At 44.1% G+C, this 22,236-nt stretch overlaps 1 protein-coding gene across 2 annotated transcripts in view; it reads right to left on the bottom strand.

The window, feature by feature from the left end:
* Positions 1-19,825, bottom strand: part of Fam193a (family with sequence similarity 193 member A) — a 122,566-nt gene extending 102,741 nt beyond the window's left edge. For both annotated transcript variants that reach the window (XM_051165016.1, XM_051165018.1), the window contains exon 1: positions 19,777-19,825. The gene's annotated coding sequence lies outside the window, so the exon portion shown is untranslated. The remainder of the gene's footprint in view (positions 1-19,776) is intronic.
* Positions 19,826-22,236: the final 2,411 nt, after the last annotated feature.

Below are 22,236 nucleotides of genomic sequence, written 5' to 3'. Positions count from 1 at the left end.
AATATCCAGTTTGGGTTATAAAATCTTGCTTAAGAAATTACTCTGGGATGTGCCTTTTGAGCTAGTGCCTAATTATAAGCGAGTACATACCATGTGAGTCTTTCTGCTTCTGGGTTAACTCACTCATGATCATATCTAGTCCCATCCATCTGTCCACAAATTTCAGGATTTCCTTGTTTTTAATAGCTGAGTAATATTCCATAGTGTAAATGTACCACAGTTTCTTTATCCATTCTTCTACTGAGGGACATTTAGGCTGTTTCCAGGTTCTGGCTATTATGAATAAGGCTGCTATAAACATGGTTGAGCATATCTCCTTGTGTGATGGAACATTTTCTGGGTATATTCTAAGGAGTGGAATGGCTGGATCTTGAGGAAGTCCTATTCCCAGTTTTCTGAGAAATCGCCAGATAGATTTCCAAAGTGGTTTTACAAGTTTGCATTCCCACCAGCAATGAAAGAGTGTTCCTCTTTCTCCACATCCTCGCCAGCATCACTTACCAGGAGACTGGGACAGACGTGAAGACATCCTACTGAGACTCTAGGTAAGAGAAATATAGGAGATGGGGAAATAGAAGGACACAGAGGGCCCTAGAAACCTACAAGGAGAACATCGTGATGGGCAGATTGGGGCCCAGGGGGTTCTGCTCAAACTATTGTACTAGCCAGGGGCAAATATCGAACCCCTACTCTGATCTACCCAATGGACAGGACATTCTCCATAGTTCTGTGGAGAGCAGGGACTAACTTTGACATGAGCTCTGGTGCTCCATATTTGACCATCTCCTCTTGGTGGGGAGGCCTGGTGGCACTCAAAGAAAGAATAAGCAGGCTACCAAGATGAGACTTGATAGCCTATGGCCATATAGTGGGGGAGGAGGTCCCCCTCCGTCATAGACCTAGCGGAGGGGAATAGGGTGAAAGCAGGAGAGAGGGAGGAATGGGAGGATACAAGTGATGGGATAACAACTAAGTTGTAATCTGAATAAATTAATAAAATTAAAAATAAAAAAAAATAAAAAAAAGAAACTACTCTGGGCTGGAGAGATGGCTCAGAGGTTAGGAGCACAGTCTGTTCTTCCAAAGTTCCTGAGTTCAATTCCCAGCAACCACATGGTGGCTCACAACTATCTATAATGAGATTTGGTGCCCTCTTCTAACTTGCAGGTATATGTGCAGGCAGAAGAGTGTATACATACATAAAATAAATCTTTTAAAAAGAAAGAAAGAAACTACTTCAAAATCTATTTGTATATTCTATCTCTCAAACACAAATCAATCAGAATCAAGCATAGGCTGGCTCTAACTGTAAACAGCTATTTTTCATCATCTCAAAGCAATTCTTCCAAGATTTCCTCTCATTTGTTTTCAAATCTTCTGCCAATGTTTCTATGACTATTGCAAAAAGTATTTGCTGACAAAATAATGTACTTCTGTTGTTGCCACATGGTTTCTATGCATTATTTCTGCCACTTGGCCCACTTCTGCCCCTATTGGAAAAGCTTGTCCCAGTGACAGGTGGCTATTGTGTCCCACAGTTCTGGAAAGACACGACAGGTGTTGCACACTGGCTCTACCATTCTACAGCAGAGAGCTACACTTTTATACTGGAGACCTTCCTTCAAGTCTAGCAGAAATCCAGTTATCAGAAAGGACTCTCAAAGGAAATGCTTCTATGAGATCCAGCTCTAAGGCATTTTCTCAATGATCAGTGGGGTGTAAAACTATAGTTTAAGTAGGGCTTTTTCTATTGCCCATTCCAGCTCCCAAATAATGACACAGAGACCCATTATATTTATTAATAAGCCTTAAAGCACTAAGCTGGGCAGATACTGATCTATTCTAACCCGATATAGGAGCCTGGCTACTTGCCATCTTAGTCTCACTTGGTGGCTTTTGCTTAGTCTGTCTGTCCTCATGGCAAACTCCTCATGGCTACCACTTTTCTCTCCCTCTCCTCTGTTCTCATCCCCCACCTGAGACACCCTGACTGGGACAGGAAATCCTATCTCCGTTCCTCTCTTGCTCAGGTATAGGCTGATCAGCTCTTTTTTAACCAATCAGATGTGATGGAGAACAATTTTTACACAACATTAAGACAGAAGATCTCTGGGCAAAGGCATCAGCATCTGAATACACAGGGCACAAAACCATCCCAACCGTGGGGGAGGGCCCAGCCCATTGTGGGTGGTGGTGTCAGCCCAGGTGGCTGGTAGTCCTGGGTTCTCTAAGAAATCAGGCTAAACATTCCAAAGGGAGTAAGCCAGTAAAGCAGCACCCCTCCATGGCCATCTACCTCCAGGTTCCAGACCTGTTTGAGTACCTGTCCTGACTTCCTCCAATGATGAACTATGATCTGGAAGTATAAGCCAAATAAACCCTTTCTGCACCAATTTGCCTTTTTGGGGGGGGGGGGGGGGGTCAAAACAGGGTTTCTCTGTGTAGCCTTGGCTGTCCTGAACTTGCTTTGTAGACCAGGCTGGCCTCAAACTCACAGCAATTCGCCTGCCTCTACCTCCCAAGTGCTGGGATTAAAGCCATGTGCCACCATGCCTGGCTCCAATCTGCTTTTTAGTCATGGTGTTTCACTGCAGCAATAGAAACCCTAATTAACACTCAAGAGGCAGAGGCAGAGGCAGGCAGATCTTTGTGAGTCTGAGGCCAGCCTGGTCTATTCCAGGACAGCCAAGGCCACACAGAGAGAAACCCTGTCTCAAAAAACTAACAAAAAGAAAGAAACTAATTAGGAGAGCGTCTATCCTGAGAACCAGTTTAACTAAAAGCAGACAAGAGAACCCAAGGATATAGTGAAAACGCATCCTTGGTGGTTTGAATGGGCCCCATAGGTTCATATATTTGCATGATTAGTCCCCAGTTAATTAATAAACTTTTTGGGAAGGATTAGGTGGTGTGTTGATGAGGGATACCTCAAGGCCCATACTAAGCCCAGTCTGTCCTCTCTTACTCACTCCTCTCTCTTCTCCCTCTCCCTCTCCTCGTGCTTTCTCTCTCTCTGTCTCTCTCTCTCTCTGTCTCTCTCTCTCTCTCTCTCTCTCTCTGTCTCTCTCTCTCTCTGTCTCTCTGTCTCTCTGTCTCTCTCTCCTCTCTCCCTGTCTGGCTCTCAGCTATTGCTCCAGTACCATGAGGGCCTGCTTCTCACCATGATGATCATGGAATAACACTCTAAAATGTAAGCAAGCCTCTAATTAAATACTCTTAACATTGCCTTGGTCAGAGCATCTTTTCACAACAACAGAACACTAAAACACATTAATAGAACATTAAGTAAGGACTACTTCATGATGAATGCTACCAGGAACTGAAGAGCAGGATTTGGGGCATTGGATGGGATAATTACAAGAAAATTTCAAACTCTAACAATTAAGCCTATGTGAAGAATCAGTATTCTGTTGTCAGCTGTTTACAGCTTTACACTCTGAGTCCAGAACTTACCAATACTAGGATGCCAACAGAATAACAGGGTTGACAGCACTCGGGAGGCAGAGGCAGGAGGATCGCTGTGAGTTCGAGGCCAGCCTGGTCTACAAAGTGAGTCCAGGATGGCCAAGGCTACACAGAGAAACCCTGTCTCGAAAAACCATTAAAAAAAAAAAAAAAAAAAAGAATAACAGGGTTGAGCACCTGCAAATGTAAACGCAGGTCCACCTGAAGCCTAGTTATAAAACAGCCAGTCTGAAAAATCCAAAACGGGAATGGACTGTGATAATACTTCTGTTAAATGGTTCATTCTCTTTCGTTCCTTCTTTTTCTTTTTCCTGATTTGGTTTTTTTTTTTTTTTTAAACATAAAGAGTTTCTCAGTATAGCCCTGGCTGTCCTGGAACTCAGTCTGTAGACCAGGCTGGGCTGGCCTTGAACTCACAGAGATCCACCTACCTCTGCCTCTACAGTGGTGCATACCTGTAATCCCATACTCCAGTTCCTGGGGATCTGATACCCTCTTTGGGTCTCTTCAGGTGCAAACACATAGATGAAACATGCATACAGGCAAAACACCCATACACATAAAATATCTAAGGAAAACTTTTAAAGCTTTTAATGAGACTTTTACAGAAATCTTCAGAGAAAATTAAATCTGCTTCAAGTCTAATACTTTGAGTTCCATCCCCCAGAATCTTCATAAAGGTGGAAGGACAAAGTCCACTCCATGAAATTATCCCAACTTTTACACATGCTTCATGTGATAACATGGACACAAAGTAAAATAAATAAGACACCACCTGGTGAGATGGCTCAGTGGGTAAAAACTCTTGTTTGGTAAACCTGATGACCTTAGTTCAATCCTTGGAACTCTTATAAAAGACAAAAGAGATATAAAAGAAGCCAGGTGTGGTGGCTCACACCTGTAATCCCAGCACTCAGGAGGCAGAGACAGGACTATCTCTGTGAGTTCGAGGCCAGCATGGTCTACAAAGTGAACCCAGGACAACCAGGGCTACACAGAAAAATCCTGTCTAGACCACTCCCTCCCCAGAAAAAAAAGAGAGAGAGAAAGAGGAAGTTGGCTGAAGGGAACACAGGAACTGCTGATAACCTTTTCACAAATTTAATTTTCACAATTATTTATTCTTTAATCCATGTTTTCCTTATTTGCATATTCCCTCTCCACCACTACCCTCTCTCATTTTTTTCTTTTTTAAGTTTTGCTATGTTGCTCAAATTGGCCTCAAGCTTTCAAACTCAAGCAATGCCTCCTGTCTCTGGCTCAAATACAGCTAGAATTACAGGGGTATCCATTTTGTAAATCTAAAATTACTTGAAAATAACAAGTGTATTAAAAACTGGACATGTGGGCTGGAGAGATGGCTCAACAGTTAAGGACACTGATTGCTCTTCCAGAGGACCCCGGTTCAGTTACACATGGCAGCTCACAACTGTCTGCAACTCCAGTTCCAAGGGATCTGACACCTCACACAGACATACATGCAGGCAAAACACCAATGCACTTAAAATAAAAATTAATAAATTATATATAATTATACACACACATACACATATGCATATGCCCTGGAGGGGGAGCTCAGCTATCAGAGTATTTCTTTGGCATTCTGGGTTCAGTACTTAGCACCAAGTAAAATTAGAGTAGTGGTGCTTGCTTTGTAATCTCCACACTGGAGGTGGAGACAGGAGGATCAAAGTTCAAGGTCATCCTCAACTATGTAGAAAATCTCAAAGAAATAAAGGGTACTGGGCCTAACAGCCCATGTGAACTAAAGATCATCTTTGGCTATGTCATTGACTCTAAAAACAGAGAGGAAAAAATTATTTAGAAAAATAAATAAATCTTGGGAGAGGGAGGTAGGATAACTAGCTCAGCAGTTTTCTTGAAGAGGGTCCTAGTTTGATTCCAAGTGCCCACTCAGGGCAGCTTACAACTGCCTCTAACTGCAGTTCAAGATCTAGCCTGAAACTCAAGACACAGAGTAAGCTAGCCTGAAACTCGCCTAGCTTCCCCTGCCTCTACCTTCAAGTGCCAGGATTAAGGGTATATGCCATCAAGAAAATAAAAGAAATTAAAGCCTGGTGTGATGGCACACGCCTTTAAGCCCAGCACTCAGGAGGCAGGCAGATTACTGTGAGTTCGAGGCCAGCCTGGTCTACAAAGGGAGTCCAGGAGAGCCAAGGCTACACAGAGAAATCTTGTCTTCGGAAAAAAAAATTTTAAATTGAGCTAGGGACACTGAGTAAAAGCACTTGCTGTCTAGCCAGGTGGTGATGACACATACCTTTAATCCCAGCACTAGGGAGGTAGTGGCAGGACAGCCAGGGTGACAGAGAGAACCCTGTCTCAGAAAACCAAAACAATTTTTTTCTTTTTTTTTTTTTTTTTTTTTGGTTTTTTTGAGACAGGGTTTCTCTGTGTAGCCTTGGCCATCCTGGACTCACTTTGTAGACCAGGCTGGCCTCGAACTCACAGCGATCCGCCTGCCTCTGCCTCCCGAGTGCTGGGATTAAAGGCATGCGCCACCACGCCCGGCTTTTTTTTTTTTTTAAATAACTTTAATCTATGTACATTGGTGTGAGGGTGTCAGATCTTGGAGTTACAGACAGTTATGAGCTGCCATGTGGGTGCTGGGAATTGAACCCGGGTCCTTCAGAAGAGCAGGCAGTGCTCTTAACCACTGAGCCACCTCTCCAGCCCCCCAAAACAATTTTTAAAAAAGATTTATTTATTTATTTATTAAGTACACAGTGTTCTGCCTGCATGTGAGCCAGGAGGCCAGAAGAGGGCATCAAATCTTATTATAGATGGTTGTGAGCCACCATGTGGTTGCTGGGAATTAAACTCAGGACCTTTGGAAAAACAGCCAGTGCTCTTAACCTCTGAGCCATCTCTCCAGCCCACAATTTTTTTTTTAAACGAAAATTTTTTTAAAGTACAAAATAAATAAATAAATAGATAGGTAGATAGATAAACAAGTAAATAAATAATTAAGCAAAGCCTAAACCAATTGAATCTAGTTTGTATTCAGAAAACATTCCTTCGAATAATAGAAAATAATTTTTAGTACACATGTTAGCATTCACAAATATAGATCCAAAAGAACTTCAGAATTATGAAAAAAATACCAAAAAAATCGCAATAAAGTAGTCTCTGACCACAATGGAATTACTATATTTACAGAGCTGTAATGCTAACAGCACAGGAGGACTGGGAAGACCAGCCTACCTGGGCTACACAGCAAGGCCCTGTCTTTAGAAAGAGGGGGTGGTAGGGAGCTAAATAGATGGCTCAGTGGTAAAGAGCACATACTAAACCAGGCATGGTGATGTATGCCTTTAATACCAGCACTTGAAAGTAAGGCCAGCAGATTTCTGAGTTTGAGGCCAGCCTGATTTATGTAAGACCTTGTCTCAAATAAACAAGCAAAAAAAGAGCACACACCACACTATTCTTACTGAGAAATCAAGTTTGGTTCCCAGCATGCTCAACAGTCTATTGGATTTATAATGCCAGCACTTGAAGGGCTGAGGCAGGAGGACCACTGTGAGTCTGAGCTACATGAGTTCCAGATTAGTCAGGGCTATACAGAGGGTACCTGTCTGTAATCCCAGCACTCAGAATAAGACAGGAGGATCAGGAAGAGTTCAAAGTCTTTTTCAGTTACATTGGGAATTTGTGACCATTCTCAGCTACTTAAAACCATCTCTTAAAAAAAAAAAAAAAATTACTAAGGCAGCAAGATGGCTCATTGGGTAAAAGCAGTAAGCCCAATTCTGCTATCACAGTAGGAGAATCAACAGAAGGAGGAGAGAACTCCTTCCAGAAAGCTGTCCTCTGACTTCAAGTGCTTTATGGCACATTTGTGCCCACCATCACTATCACAACATACAAACATACATGTGTACACACACACACACACACACACACACACACACACACACACACACACACAATAGTTTTTTAAAGTAAGAAAATGGGCTGACCAGAAGGCTGTGTGATTAAAAGCACTGGCTGCTCTTGCAAAGGACCTGGGTTCCATGCCCAGCACCCACATGGTGACTCACAACCTACATAACTCCAGTTCCATAGGGTCTGACACCCTCTTATTTCCTCTGTGGTCACCAGGCACAAACATGGTACACAGACATACATGCACGCCGGCACATAAAATAACACAAAAACTTTTAGTAAGATAAATTAAACAAATACAAATAAAGGGGTGGTACACTACTGATACAGCTATCTCAGAAGCCAACAACTTCTCTAATAAGACCCTACATTCAGGCGGATCACTGTGAGTTCGAGGCTAGCCTGGTCTACAAAGTGAGTCCAGGATGGCCAAGGCTACACAGAGAAACCCTGTCTCGAAAAACCAAAAAAAAAAAAAAAAAAAAAAAAGACCCTACATTCAATCCCCAGTACCAGAGTGGAAGAAAAAAAAAGTCAATGAACCTAAAAGCAGGAAAAAAATTTATATTAGATTCTATCACACACACTGAAAACAAGTTACAGAGGGCTAAGAATACAGCCTACTGATAAAGTGCTTTTCTATTATGCACAAGGCCCTAGGTTCAATCTCAGTACTAAAAAAGAACAAAAACAAATTATAGATGATCTTAGCTTATATTGGTTTGACTTATAACCTTTTTCAACAACTTCATGATGCTGTCAAAGTAGGTACTCAGAACTACTCTTAACATGGAAAACCCATCTTTTCCTATACTAAGTGATGTTTGGTCTAACTCTTCAATGCTGGCAGTTGGCTATGAGTTCCAGCTGGCCACAAGAGCCAAGGTAAACAACTGGCACTCTAACGGTGCTCTCTGTTGCTAATATAATACTCAGACTTAAGTGTATTAAGTGTATTTGGTATAGAATGTTCTCATTTTATGAGAAGCATCTGTACCATTATCAGGAATAAAAGAGGAGACAACAAGGACTGGAGAGTGACATCATTAAAGACCTCTATAGACATTAAAAGGACATAAAGAGCAGTCTTGGGCATCCAGGACAGGCCTCAGAAACAAAAAGTTGGCTACCTGAGCATTAGTCTTTTTTAACACAGGAGACATTTCCACCTCACTATTTCAGTGTACAGAAATGTTAATAATGAATCCACGTTGTCCCCAGTTACACTGATGTATGGCTACACCTTGCCAGATATGTCCATGTCAAACAACTATCGTCCAACCAGGTTCTCATTCAGTTACCTTTCTGATAGCCCTTCTTATTCCACAACTGCTTAGAGTTGGCACCACCCCACAATGGGCTGAACCCTCCTACATCAATCAAGAAAATGCCCCACAGGCCACCAATCTGATGGAGGCAATTCTTCAATTGAGGTTTGGTCTTCCCACGTATACCAAGTTGGCAACAAATATTAGCCATCACACTGAAACAGACAAGAAAAAAGACAACTCCAACCTTCCTTAATTCATGATGGCAACATATGATTCACAACCATTTTATAGTGGGATCTGGTGCCCTCTTCTGGCATACAGGTGTACATGCAGATAAAGCACTCATAAACAAAAACAAACAAATAAATCTTTAAAAAAAAAAAAAGAAGAAACCCAATAAATAGGTAGATGGATAGACACTGACAAATAGACCAATTAAAAGATCAATCAGGAGCTGGGTGTGGTGGCACATGCCTTTAATCCCAGCACTCGGGAAACAAAGGGAGGTGGATCTCTGTGAGTTCAAGGCCAACCTGGTCTACCAAGCGAGTCCAGGACAGCCAAGGCTACATAGAGAAACCCTGTCTCAAAAAACAGAAACAAAAACAAAACAAAACAAACAAACAAAAAAATCCATCGTGCTTAATGGTACACACCTTTAGTCCTTTAGTCTCAACATTATCTTAGGTTCTAATCATAGTTCTATATGCAATGAATAATTGAAAACTAAAAATTTGAAAAGCATTATTTGAGCTGGGTAATGGTGATGCACACCTTTCATCCCAGCAGAGGAAGAGGCAGGAGGATGATCTAAAAAGCGAGTCCAGGACAATCAGGGCTACACAGAGAAACCCTGTCTCGAAAAAGGAAGGACAGAAGGAAGGAAGGAAGGAAGGAAGGAAGGAAGGAAGGAAGGAAGGAAGGAAGGAAGGCGGGGAGGGAGGGAAGGAGACATCTTTTGCAATAGTTGGGGGCTGGGGCTAAAACATGGGAGGGATAGTGGCATAGGTCAGGAAAGTGGCAAGAATGTCACCATGTCCCAGGCATGCACCACACCACCACACCTGGCTCGAGTAAAATTTGAAATGATGAAATATACACACATCTGAAACAACATTAAGCTGTATGGTCTATGTTACAAGCAGAAAATGTTACAAGAACAAAGACAGCCAAATAAGCCAATGCTACCATTTCACCTTTTGGAAGATTCAAAATAATAACTGTTCAAGAAGTGGAATAGCTGGTCTTGAGGAAGCCCTATTCCCAGTTTTCTGAGATAGCTCCAGATAGATTTCCAAAATGGCTGTACTAGTTTGCAGTCCCACCAGGAATGAAGGAATGTTCCTCTCTCTCCACATTCTCGCCAGCATGTGGTGTCACTTGAATTTTTGATCTTAGCCATTCTGATGGGTGTAAGATGGAATCTCAGAGTTGTTTTGATTTGCATTTCCCTAATGACTACGGAGGCTAAGCATTTCTTTACGTGTTTCTCAGCCTTTTGATATTCCTCTGTTGAGAATTCTCTGTTTAGGTCTGAGCTTGGAATATACCCAGAAGATGCTCCAGCACACAAGAACATTTGCTCAACCATGGTCATGGCAGCCTTATTCATAATAGCCAGAACATGGAAACAGCCTAAGTGTCCCTCAGTAGAAGAATGGATAAAGAAACTGTGGTACATTTATACTATGGAATACTACTCAGCTATTAAAAACAAGGAAATCCCGAAATTTGTGGACAAATGAATTGAAATAGAAATGAGTGAGTTAACCCAGAAGCAGAAAGAGTCAAATGGTATATACTCACTTATATCTGGACGCTAGCCCAAGGGGCATGTTCCATGAAAGTCTTCACTTACCAGGAAAGTGGGACAGAGGGGAGGACAACCTATTGGGACTCTAGGTGAGAGAAGCATGGGAGAATGGGGAAACAGAAGGATCCAGAGGGTCCTGCTCAAACTATGGCACCAGCCAAGGACAATACATGCAGTAAACTTTGAACCCCTACCCAGATCTAGCCAATAAACAGGACGTTCTTCACAGTTGAGTGGAGAGTGGGGTCTGACTTTCACACGCACTCTGGTGCTCCATATTTCACCACATCCCCTGGATGGGGAGGCCTGGTGGCACTCAGAGGAAGGATAGCAGGCTACCAAGAAGAGACTTGATACCCTATGAGCATATACAGGGGGAGGAGGTCCCCCTCAGTCACAGTCATAGGTGAAGGGAGTAGGGAGAAAATGGGAGGGAGGGAGGAATGGGAGGATACAAGAGATGGGATAACAATTGAGATGTAATATGAATAAATTAATAAAATATATTTTAAAAAATTAAAAACCAAGAACAAAATAATCTGTCAATTTTCTACCAAACTGGTGTATGTTCAGATGTAAGGTTTTTCTATTCAATCCCATAAAACTACTTCTAGGTATCAGCAAGCTGATACTGAAATATAAGGAAACAACAAATAAAATGACTAAACAACTATAATGAGAATTGTGGAGTTTTGGTTTCTTAAAAAAAAAAAAAAAAAAACAAATATTTTAAGAATATGTTTTCGTTTTAATCTCAGGTGTGGGGACATGGGTCTGCTTTACAGTAGATAACTCTGATTTGCCTCACGCTCTAGCAGAACCATGATTTTACTAGCAGCAGATATTTGGGATTCAGAGGGTATATAAATGCTAGGGCCTTGAGAGGCATGGTGGGTTGTCGGTTGCTGTTGTTTGTGGTTTGTTAAGTAACTGTGCTTGAAGAAGAAAAGAGGAGGAAAATTAAATATCCTTACAGCAAAGATCAAACTTGCCCCAAAAAGCTCAACACCCATAATCAGCAGGAAATAGTCTAAAGAATAACGTCGTCCCCTTTCCGCTCCCCTATCTAGTGTTAGGGGGTTGAAAGGGTGGAAGAAGTCAGGTGCAGTGGCACACACCTGTAATCCCTGCACTTGGGAGGCAGAGGCATCGCTGTGTGTTTGAGGCCTGCTTGATCTACAAAGCGACTCCAGGACAGCCAGGACTACAAGAGAAACCCTGTCTGCAAAAACCAAAAATGAACAAAGAAAAAAGCAAAAAAACACTCCCTCCAAAAAACAAAATAAAAAGAAAGGGTGAAAGTAAAGGGGTGAAGGAGGGTGGAGCAAATAAAAACCTATATAGTAGTAAAAGCTGGTTAAAAATGGTTCTTTCATTTTATTTTAGAGTTGGAGGAATCATTCAATTTTAAGACAGTAATCAAGACATTGTAGCACTGCTACCATGGAGCAGGTGCAACATGAAATAGAGTACAGAATAACCAACAAAAATAAAACCAATGGCTCAGAGATTAAGAGCACTGACTGCTCTTCTAAAGGTCCTGAGTTCAATTCCCAGCAACCACATGGTGGCTCATAAAAATCTATAATGAGATCTGGTGATCTCTTTTGGCATGAAGGCATATATATAGGCAAAATACTGTATTCATAATAAATAAATCTTTTCTTTTTTAAGTTTTTGATATTTTGAGTTTTTTAGATAAGGATCCCTATGTAGCCCAAGCTAGCCTGGATTACATAATGAGGCCTCGTCTCAAAACAACCAAACAAGCAAAAAAGACAAAAACAAAGCAAAACAACAATAACAACAACAAGACCCACCTCTATCAATACATCATCATTTATATGAAATTACATAAATGAAAGCTTGGGGGAGGAGCCTTCAAAATCTGAGGCTAAAACAGTTTTTAACTGGGACACCAAAACCATTATCCAAACTTGACATGGTGGTGCACACCTTTAATACCTGCACTCAGGAGGCAGAGGCAGGCAGATTTCTTTGAGTTCAAGGCTGATAATATGGTCACCATGGTAAGACCCCTACCTCAAAAAAATAAACAGAACAAAACGAAAATGATCCATAGAAAAAGAAAAGTATTAGGGTGACCTTGATTCAAATTAACTTTTTTGTTCTTTTCAATAGTAAGTATTAGGGATGCAGACATGGCTCCTCTTACATAGGGCCCACTTGACTGCTCACAGCTGTCCTTAATTCTAGTTCCGGGGACTTCACCATCCTCTCCTGGCCTCTATGGTCACCAGGTACACACAAGGGGCATATAATACATATAAGCAAAACACTCACACACATATAAATTAAAAATAATAAATAACTAGCGGTGGTGGCAAATGCCTTTGATCCCAGCACTTGGGAGGCAGAGGTAAGCAGATCTCTAAGTTCTAGGGCAGGCTGGTCTACAGAGTGAGTTCCAGGTCAGCCAAGGCTACACAGGGAAACCTTGTCTCAAAAAATAATAATAATAATAATTAATTAAATAATAGGGACTGAAAAGATAGCTCAGCCATTAAAGAGCAATGACTGCTCTTCCAGGGGTCCCTCGTACAATGCCCAGCACCCACATGGCAGCTCACAATTGTCTACAACTCCTGTTCCAGGGGCTCTGACACCCTCACACAGACATACATGCAGTCAAAACACTAATGTACATAAAATACAAAATAATTATTAAAAAATAAAATAATAAATATTTTTGAGGTTTTTAAAAAAAATTTATATATTTATTTAGTATACAGTGTTCTGCCTGCATGCCAGAAGAGGGCACCAGATCTCATTATAGATGGTCGTGAGCCACCATGTGGTTGTTGGGAATTAAACTTAGGACCTTTGGAAGAGGAGTCAGTGCTCTTAACCTCTGAGCCACCTCTCCAGCCCTAGTCAATAAATCCTTAAAGTAGATATTTTTAAGGCGTTAATAATTGTTGACAAATAAAAGAAAAGGTTTACATTGGAAGAAAATGTCTACAAACCACACATATGAAAAGACTTGAATCCAAAATTATAAAGAACTTTCTAAACTCAAAAGATAATCTAATCAGAAAATGGCAGTTCTAATCTGGGCAGTGGTGGCCGACACCTTTGGTCCCAGCACTCAGGAAGCAGAGGCAGATGGATCTCTGAGTTTGAGGCCAGCCTATACTATAGAGCTAGTTCCAGGACAGCCAGAGCCACACAAAGAAACACTGATTTGTTTGTGGTGTGTTTTCCCCCCCTTGCGAGGGGAGAGAAAGAAATCAGCAGTTCTAAATGGCACTTTTTCCAAGACAATACAGGAATCTGATGGAATATAACACATGAAAATGTTACTATTGGCCAATAGAGAAATCCCGACTAAAGTCACAATACTAAAATGATTAGATTGGGTTGGAAAGATGCTCACAGGGCATGATGGTGCACACCTTTAATCCCAGCACTTGAGAGGCAGAGGCAGGCAGATCTCTGTGAGTTTGAGGCCAGCCTGGTCTACAAAGTGAGTCCAGGACAGCCAGGCTCTGTTACACAGAGAAACCCTGTCTTGGAATATGTGTGTGTGTGTGTGTGTGTGTGTGTGTGTGTGTATTTTTTTTAAGTGTACACACATACATATGAATGAAAACTGGTAGCTCACAACAGTCAGTAACTCCAGTTTCAGGAGTTCCAACTCCCTTTTCTGGCTGCTGTGGGTATGGTGCACAAACATACATACAAGCAAAACACTATACACACATAAAATAAATAAAACTTTAAAAAATAAAATAAAATGATTAAAAGAAACACTACTAGAAACTGCTAGAAAGGACACAACGCAACTGGAACTTGCTTTTTTTGGTTCTGTTTTGTTGGTTTTCTAGACAGGGTTTTCTCTGTGTAATCTTGGCTATACTGGACTCACTTTGTAGACCAAGCTGGCCTCGAACTCACAGAGATCCGTCTGCTTCTGCCTTCCAAGTGCTGGAATTACAGGCATATGTCACCACGCCTGGCCTGCAACTTGCACTGCCAGAAAATAATTTGGTGAGTTCTCATGATTTTACCATACAATCCAGTTCCCCACATTCTACAGAGCCCTAAGGAGGAAAAAAAAGTATTTTCTCACAAAAACCTGCATACTGGCGCACACATTTAACCCCAGCACTCAGGAGACAGAGGCAGGTGGATCACTGTGAGTTCAAGCTCAGCCTAGTCTACAGAGCAAGTTCTAGAACAGCCAGAGCTACATACACACACACACACACACACACACACACACACACAAACCTGTCTTGAAAAACAAAGCAAAACAAAACAAGAATAAAAATAGGCCTAGTGCAATATCTCTTAGAAAACTGAGCAGTTGAGTCTCAAGTCACACCTCTACATACTCAACAATCCTATCCCAGGAACATGCCCAATTCAAATAGTGCCCACGCACTCCAAAAGACACATGCACAATGTGCAGCCTCAATGTCCACATTAGAGCAGACAGACTGAGGAACCTTCATAGTACAAAGTATACATACTATATAAAACAACAGCCAAATGCAACATTACCCAGGAGTCACCACAAATGAAAAGCTGAGCCAAAGCTCTTTAGCACAAAAAGACACTTTTTGCACAAAACTCACAAACAAGCTGGGCCCCAGCACTAGGGAGGCAGAGGCAGGTGGATTGCTACAAGTTCTAGACCAGCCTGGTCTACAAAGTGAGTCCAGGACAGTCAAGGCTACATAGACAGAGAAAACTTTTATCAAAAAATAGAACTAAAAACAAAAACAAACAAACAAACAAAAACTCACAAACAAAGGGAAGGAATGGCAAAGACAGGTACCACAGCTTGAAGCCAATGATGGTGGGCACTGGGCACACTCACAATGTCATGAAGCACTCTAAAAACCGGCACAACAGGGCTCTCTGTGGTGGCAGTTTTTCTAAAGCCCGGATAGTAGTAATGTAAGCTGTTCTAAGTTAAACCAGTAGTCCTAAAGCACCTCAAGTTCTAGATTTCTATTCAACCTGCTTCCTCAGACCACAACGTGAACTCCAACAAGTGTACTTTACCTACTTCAAAGATCCAAATGCACACCAGGCCCTACACCTATGAGCTCAGTATGCACTTGCATGATGGGTTTAACCACTGCTATCTAAACTCCTAGTGCCCTGAAAGGGAACATACATCATTACAAATGCCCATAGTTGCCAGGTGGTGGTGATGCACGCCGTTAATTCCAACACTTGGGAGGCAGAGCCAGGTGGATCTCTTGAATTCCAGGACAGCCTGATCTACAGAGTGAGCTCTAGGACAGAGGATAGCCATGGCTACACAGAAAACCCTGTCTCGAAAAAACAAAACGGAAGGGGGGTGGGGGGATACACTATCGTTAGTGACAAGTTTTTCTGATTTAAATTAATCTTCAGTTTAAAAACTTCTTTGACCCTAAACAGCATCCTTTTATAAATCTCACACAGCATTACAAAAATAGCTTTAAATCCCCATTCCAGCCCTTGAATATATGTATCACATGTAACCTGATATTCCAACAGCTAATAACACAGGTTGATTTCTATAATAGAAAAATTCTGGGTTTTGTAAGTGTACATGACTTAATGTCAGACACTTATTTTGAAAATACAATTCTCATTATGTAGACAATGTTTGTTTCTGTATCAGTAACAAGATATCTAAGTGCCAGAGGGTGGTAGAAAAAGCCTCCACTAGTTTTATTTGCAAACAGAAAAACCCTGTTAGTAGTCTCAGGTTGTAATATCTTTCACCTTCCTGGTCCATAAATAATGCTCATTACAGAAAAGTTTGAAAGCTTGAAGCATGCAGGAAAAGAAAGGAATAAGCTTCAGAATGCCAAAAGCCTTTATGGACACTCTACGAAACTTTCCTATGTAAATCCATATGCCCACAATATTCTACAAAAACAAAAACAAAAAACAGTTGTATACTACAAACATCTGTAATCCTTTTCACTCAATATATCATGAACATTATGAAAATCATACCTTAAAATAGAAATGCAAAATAATTAGATTTATTCTTGATATGTTTCACCTACCAACTGTTCACTGAATGAGCAGTCTAACCACTGCACAAGCTCACTAGAGCCCAAGACTCTAATTCAACATTTTTAATGACAGTTTCTCCATTTCACAATTAGAAAAAAAAAAAAAAAATCAGTAATATCCAGAAGCAGAATCCCTAATTAAGCCTAGCTCAGCATCCTGAAACATAATGGCCACAATCACACCTCACTTACAGTCTATCACCAAACATTGCTTACATACTTCCCTGCATTTACTTGCTTAATTCTTAATCCTAAACCAGTCGTGGTGTCGCACGCCTGTGATCGTAGCACTAGGGAGGCAGAGGCAGGAGGATCTCTGTGAGTTCAAGGCCAGCCTGGTCTACAGAGTGAGTCCGGGACAGCTTCATGGAGAAATCCTATCTCAAAATAAATAAATTGTTTTTTCTTTTTTTGGTTTTTCAAGACAGGGTTTCTCTGTGTAGCCCTGGCTAGCCTGGAACTCTCTTTGTAGACCAGGCTGGCCTTGAACTCACAGAGGTCTGCCTGCCTCTGCCTCCAGAGTACTGGGATTAAAGGCATGTGCCACCATGCCAGGCTCTAAATTAAAAATTACTAATGCTAAAATCTGGGTGCCCTGTTAGGATTACAGGTCTGACAAGCCCAAGGGAAGAGAGATTTAAAACTGTGCACCCTGCTCTCCAAGCCTTGAATACCAAGAGTTTACATCTGGACCAAAGATTCCACGTGCTGGTTTCCTTATCACGTTGCCCTTTTTTCTTTGGAGAAGCTACCCATACTCACAAACGCCCTAGTGGGCTCAGGAGCCACCTCAAAGAAGGTGGTATAAGTACAGTTCTGTGCCCAGCACATAGAGCAATGTGGCTGGTACTCCCTACTAAGGACAGTCCTTCCACTGTCTTCTTTCTTAGTCCCACCTTCTGGTTTGGTGACTTATGGAGGGTCAAGGAAGCTCCTCAGGATTTCTCTCTGAGAAACACAAGACCAAGACAGACACTGTTACCTGCTGACGTTGTTGTGCCTGCCTTGTTGTACCACATAAAGCACCCAAAGAGCTTACCATCTGGAGGGAAACAGGGTTTTCAGAGTGCCAGTAAGACTTCTGCGGAACTGAACGTGGTGATGCCTTTAATTGAAGCACACAGGAGGCAGAAGCAGGTGGAACTCTGTTGAGTTCCAGGTCAGCCTGCTCTACATGTTGAGTTCCAGAACAGCCAGAGCTAGACCTAGTCTCAAACAAAACAAAAAAGACCTCTGTGTTTCAACAACATTTTTAGCCCTATTGCCATGAAGACTAGTTTTGTATATGATTAAAACACAAAAAATGTTTAAACTGCTGGGCATGGTGGCACATGCCTGTAATCCCCGCACTCAGGGAGGCAGAGGCTGGCAGATCTCTCTGAGTTTGAGGCCAGCCTAGTCTACACAGAGTCCAGGACAGCCAAAGCTATATAAAGAACATTAAAAAAAAAAAAGTTTAAACTAAAGACCCCTTAAGTTTAAAATACAGCAAAACAATGTTTTACATGCTTTGTGCCTAAATCCAGTAATAAAAAAGAAAAATTTGTGAACAAATATTTTATAAACAAAACAGAACAGAAAATACTGGAACATCCCTCTATGGAACTTTTTTGTTGTTGTTCTTGGGTTTGTTTCTTTGTTTGTTTGTTTTGGGGGGGGGTGTTGGGTTTTTCGAGACAGGGTTTATCTGTGTAGGCTTGGCTGTCCTGAACTCACTCTGTAGACCAGGCTGGCCTCAAACTCACAGAGACCCACTTGCCTCTGCCTCCCAAGTGCTGAGATTAAAGGTGTGTGTCACCACCGCCTGCCTTGTGTATTTTTTTAAATGGTGGGTTATGGCCCAAACTCTTGATGCACAATAATTCAACAGAGAGAATCCTGCCAAAACTATGCGTAAGGTTATCTGAGCTTGAAGAACTAAAAAAAAAAAGGGGGGGGGTAGTTATTTCAGGTAAATATTATGTTATATTGTGATTATTTTTTTTTAATTAATTTATTATGTGTACAGTGCTCTTCCTTCATGTACATGTGCAGGCCAGAAGAGGGCATTAGATCACCTTATAGATGGCTGTGAGCCACCATGTGGTTGCTGGGAATTGAACCCAGGACCTCTGGAAGAGCAGCCAGTGCTCTTAACCTCTGGGCCATCTCTCCAGCCCCTATATTGTGATTATTAAACCCTGAAGTATGAGCAGCGAGGCAGCTTCTATTTTGGTACCAACTTGTCTTCACTGAATGTACAGAAATGGGTATATTTCAATTCCAGCTCCAGATACCACTATTAACATAAAGTTATAAAGGGTTTGCATGGGACCACTTCTCACCCTCCCCTCCCAAACAGAAGCAAACTCGGCCCTCAAAGTTCCAAGATGAAAAAGCACAACCTCATCTTAAACTAGAGCTCGCTTTGCTGTCCCTTGTAGTGGAAAAGGACTAACTCTGGAAACTCAAGCCCAAGGCCGAATCCCAAATGCTAAACAAATGTAACAATACTATTGGAAGAAAACTCCAACAGCTGCACCAAAACTGCAGAGAACACCCTGAAGCGGAAAGGAAAACTTAAGTACTCATACATTACTACACTTTCCTGCAACAACACGAGCATAAGAAACCATGCCATACGCAACTTCTTATCTGCTCTTAATATATACTGTATACTGAACCTCTCGTCAAAAACAATTCCTCTCTCATGATTTGACACTCAAATACTCCTAAAGATTTTGGTTTCTTCATTGTGGCTTTAAAACAAGGTAACTTGTTTTAACAATCTTACAAGAACACAACTTGAGAGAAACCCATAATCATTCAGTGGCCAATCCAATCTACGGAAACGACCAACCATGCCTACTGCATCCCACGTACCAGCACTATCTTCTGAAGCAGAATAAAAGCGGCAGCAGTCCATCCACAGCATGCCTGCCTAAGTAAAACTGAAAATAGGTACCCCGGCCGTCGCGACTACACTGGGCTGACAATCCTGAGGAACGAGACCCTCACCGACTCCCAAGAGCAGGCGGAGAGGACAAGACAGCCGCGCCCGCAGCGCGTCAGGCGGTACCCAGAAACTTCTAGGGGGCACTTTTTGCTCAGCCCCAAGGCCGCAGGCGCTGTGCCCCGGGGGTCCCGCCGGCGCCGCCCTCTGCGCCGCTCGCGCCCGGGAGGAGCTGTCAGCTAGGCAGCCACCGGCCCGTTATCCACCGGCCGCGCCCGCCCGCCCCGCCGCTCGTGAGGGGGCGGCGGCCGCTCCCGCCCCAGGACCCCCGCTGCTTACCTCGAAGTAGCCTCCGGCGGCGCCGCCCGCGCCCGCAGGGCCGTGGGCCGCCGCGCCGCCCAGCAGGCCCGCCGCGCTGGGGCCCGGGGCCTGGGGGCCGCGCAGCGCCGCCGCCGAGCTGGCCTTGCCGCCCGAGCCGCCACCGCCCGAGCCACCGCCGCCGCCGCGCTTGTTCTTCCGGCGCTTGGCCCCGCGCTTGGCGTCGGCCGGGCTCATGGCGGGAGGGAGGGACGGAGGACGGCGGGCGGGGAAGGGGCGCGGGCGGGCGCCGGGCCGCGGGCGGCGGCGGCGGCGGCGGCGGCGGCGGGCGGGCGGAGGCGGCGGCGGGCGCTGCGGCCGGCCGGGCGGGGGGCGCGGCGCGGGGTCTCCTCCCGGGCGGGGAGGGCGGGGCGGGCAGGAGCTGTGGGGCGGCTGCTAGCGAGAGTGACGCGAGTCCACCGGGCCCGGTGCCGCCGCTGACCAGAGTTAGAGTCCAATATGGCGGACACAAGGGGAAAGGGATCCCAGTTTACGTCGGGGGAGGGGGAAAGCGGCGGCAGGGGGAGGGGCGCGGGCGGCCGCCCCCCGCACTCCGCCCTCCCGGGCGGCGCGCCCCTGGCCTGGGACCCCGCCCCCGACGCAGCGCGCGGGGTACGCTGGGAGTTGTAGTTCCGACCGACGGCGACTCCGCCCGGGCGTACGGGGCGGAACCACGACTCCCGTAGGGCCATGCGCAGCTTGATGCGAAGGAGAGGGGCGGAGCTTAGGATGACGTCAGGCGCCGCGCGGCCTTGTGGACTCTGTAGTCGACGCACGGGCGGAGCTGGAGGCGGGCGGAGTCCTATGGGGTCGCGCAGTTCTGACTCTGGCGGTCTCCCAGCTTTGCTACAGTCTCCTGCCTCAGACCCTGGTTCTCACCCTGCTTGTAGTAGGCCTCGCTGATTCTGGCCCAGTTCAGGTTAGAGCGTGGCGCTTACACCTGCCGCTGTGTGACCTTGGCCTATGCCCGGGTCAGTGTAAAGAGTGCCGGCATCCGCGGTGACAAGGCCTGCAGTAAGCGGGAGCCTGCCTCACTCCCTTGTCGGTTCTCTTTAAAGGAGCGCTTCCTACAGCCATCTCCCAGGCTTTCACCATTTCCCATTCACCTGCATAGCTCGAGGACCTCAGCCTAGGCCAGAACTCTGAGCCACTGCCTAGAAACATTGCTCTTTGGCGCCCTGCAAGCCGCAAGCCCCAGGTACAAGGACCCAAACCAAAGGGACCTTCCCTGGGCTCCCTGCTGCAGATGCATTAAGATAAAAAACTGGTACCTATTTTTAGTTCCAGCATTAGAACCAAATGCTGTCAAGCATAGTATTGCGACAAATAGGCATGCACTCCTGACCCTATCAATTTGTTATTGCCTCTTTTTCATCCCCGCCCCAACTGGAGCTGGAGCTGCCAATTCTGACCCGTTTTTTCACCAAACCTGAGCAGCCCAATGTGATCAACCCTGGTTCAACAACTACCTTCCCACTAGAATGAAGGTTCGGTCCCTCACCCCTACAGGTCTTGGATGACCATGCTATTAAAGTGGATAGGACATGGACCTACTTCAGTACTCCTTAGGTGGACAGTGTCAGTATTGCCTCTTCTTTCCCAGTGCCACCCAAAGAACCCATTTGGAGGCCGGGCATGGTGGCAGACGCCTTTAATCCCAGCACTCCGGAGGCAGAAGCAGGCAGATTGTTGTGAGTTTGAGGCCAGCCTGGTCTACAAAGCGAGTCTAGGACAACCACAGGCAAAGCTACAACATAGAGAAGCTATCTTGAAAACAAACAACAAACAAACAAAAGGAACCCATTTGGATGCCTCCCTTCTCCCCTATGCCTTTGCTTTCTTCTGTTCTTGACACATTGGTGTAGGATTGGAATTTCTTTTTAATTATTTTATTTGCATTGATGTTTTGCCTGCATGTATGTCTGTGAGAGGGTGTCAGACCCTCTGGAACTGCAGTTTAAGACAGTAAAGAGCTGCCATGTGGTGCCAGGAATTGAACTCAGAACCTCTGGAAGAAAAGCCACTCTTACCCACTGAGCCATCTCTCCAGCCCCTACGGTTGAAATTTTTGAGTGTCATCAGTATCCTGGAGGACCCAAGAATATAGATGTGCTTGCCTCCAACACCATAACCCCAGCTTCTCGCAGGCAAGGGCCTGGGCGTGCAGCACTCCAGCGTTTGCTTGCTGAATGAATGACAATAATGACCAGCACTGCACCAGTTCACACACGCACTCACGAGAGAGCTGCTTCTCGCCATATTCTGTGGATAAGAAACAGGTTTATAGATGGCTAAGGAACTTGTGCAAAGCCACTCAAAATGTCAGAGGCAAGGTCCAGATTGTAGCTCACGTTTAACTTTGGGTACCAGCAGAGTGTGTGTACAAAGCCACTTTGTTTCTAGAGCAAATGAGTTTACAGACTCCCTAGGCCTCTATAAGGA

Source organism: Acomys russatus, chromosome 22 (assembly GCF_903995435.1).
Source record: "Acomys russatus chromosome 22, mAcoRus1.1, whole genome shotgun sequence".
NCBI lineage: Eukaryota > Metazoa > Chordata > Mammalia > Rodentia > Muridae > Acomys > Acomys russatus.
Note: the sequence above shows the minus strand (reverse complement) of the source record. Positions and strands in the feature narration are given on the sequence as shown.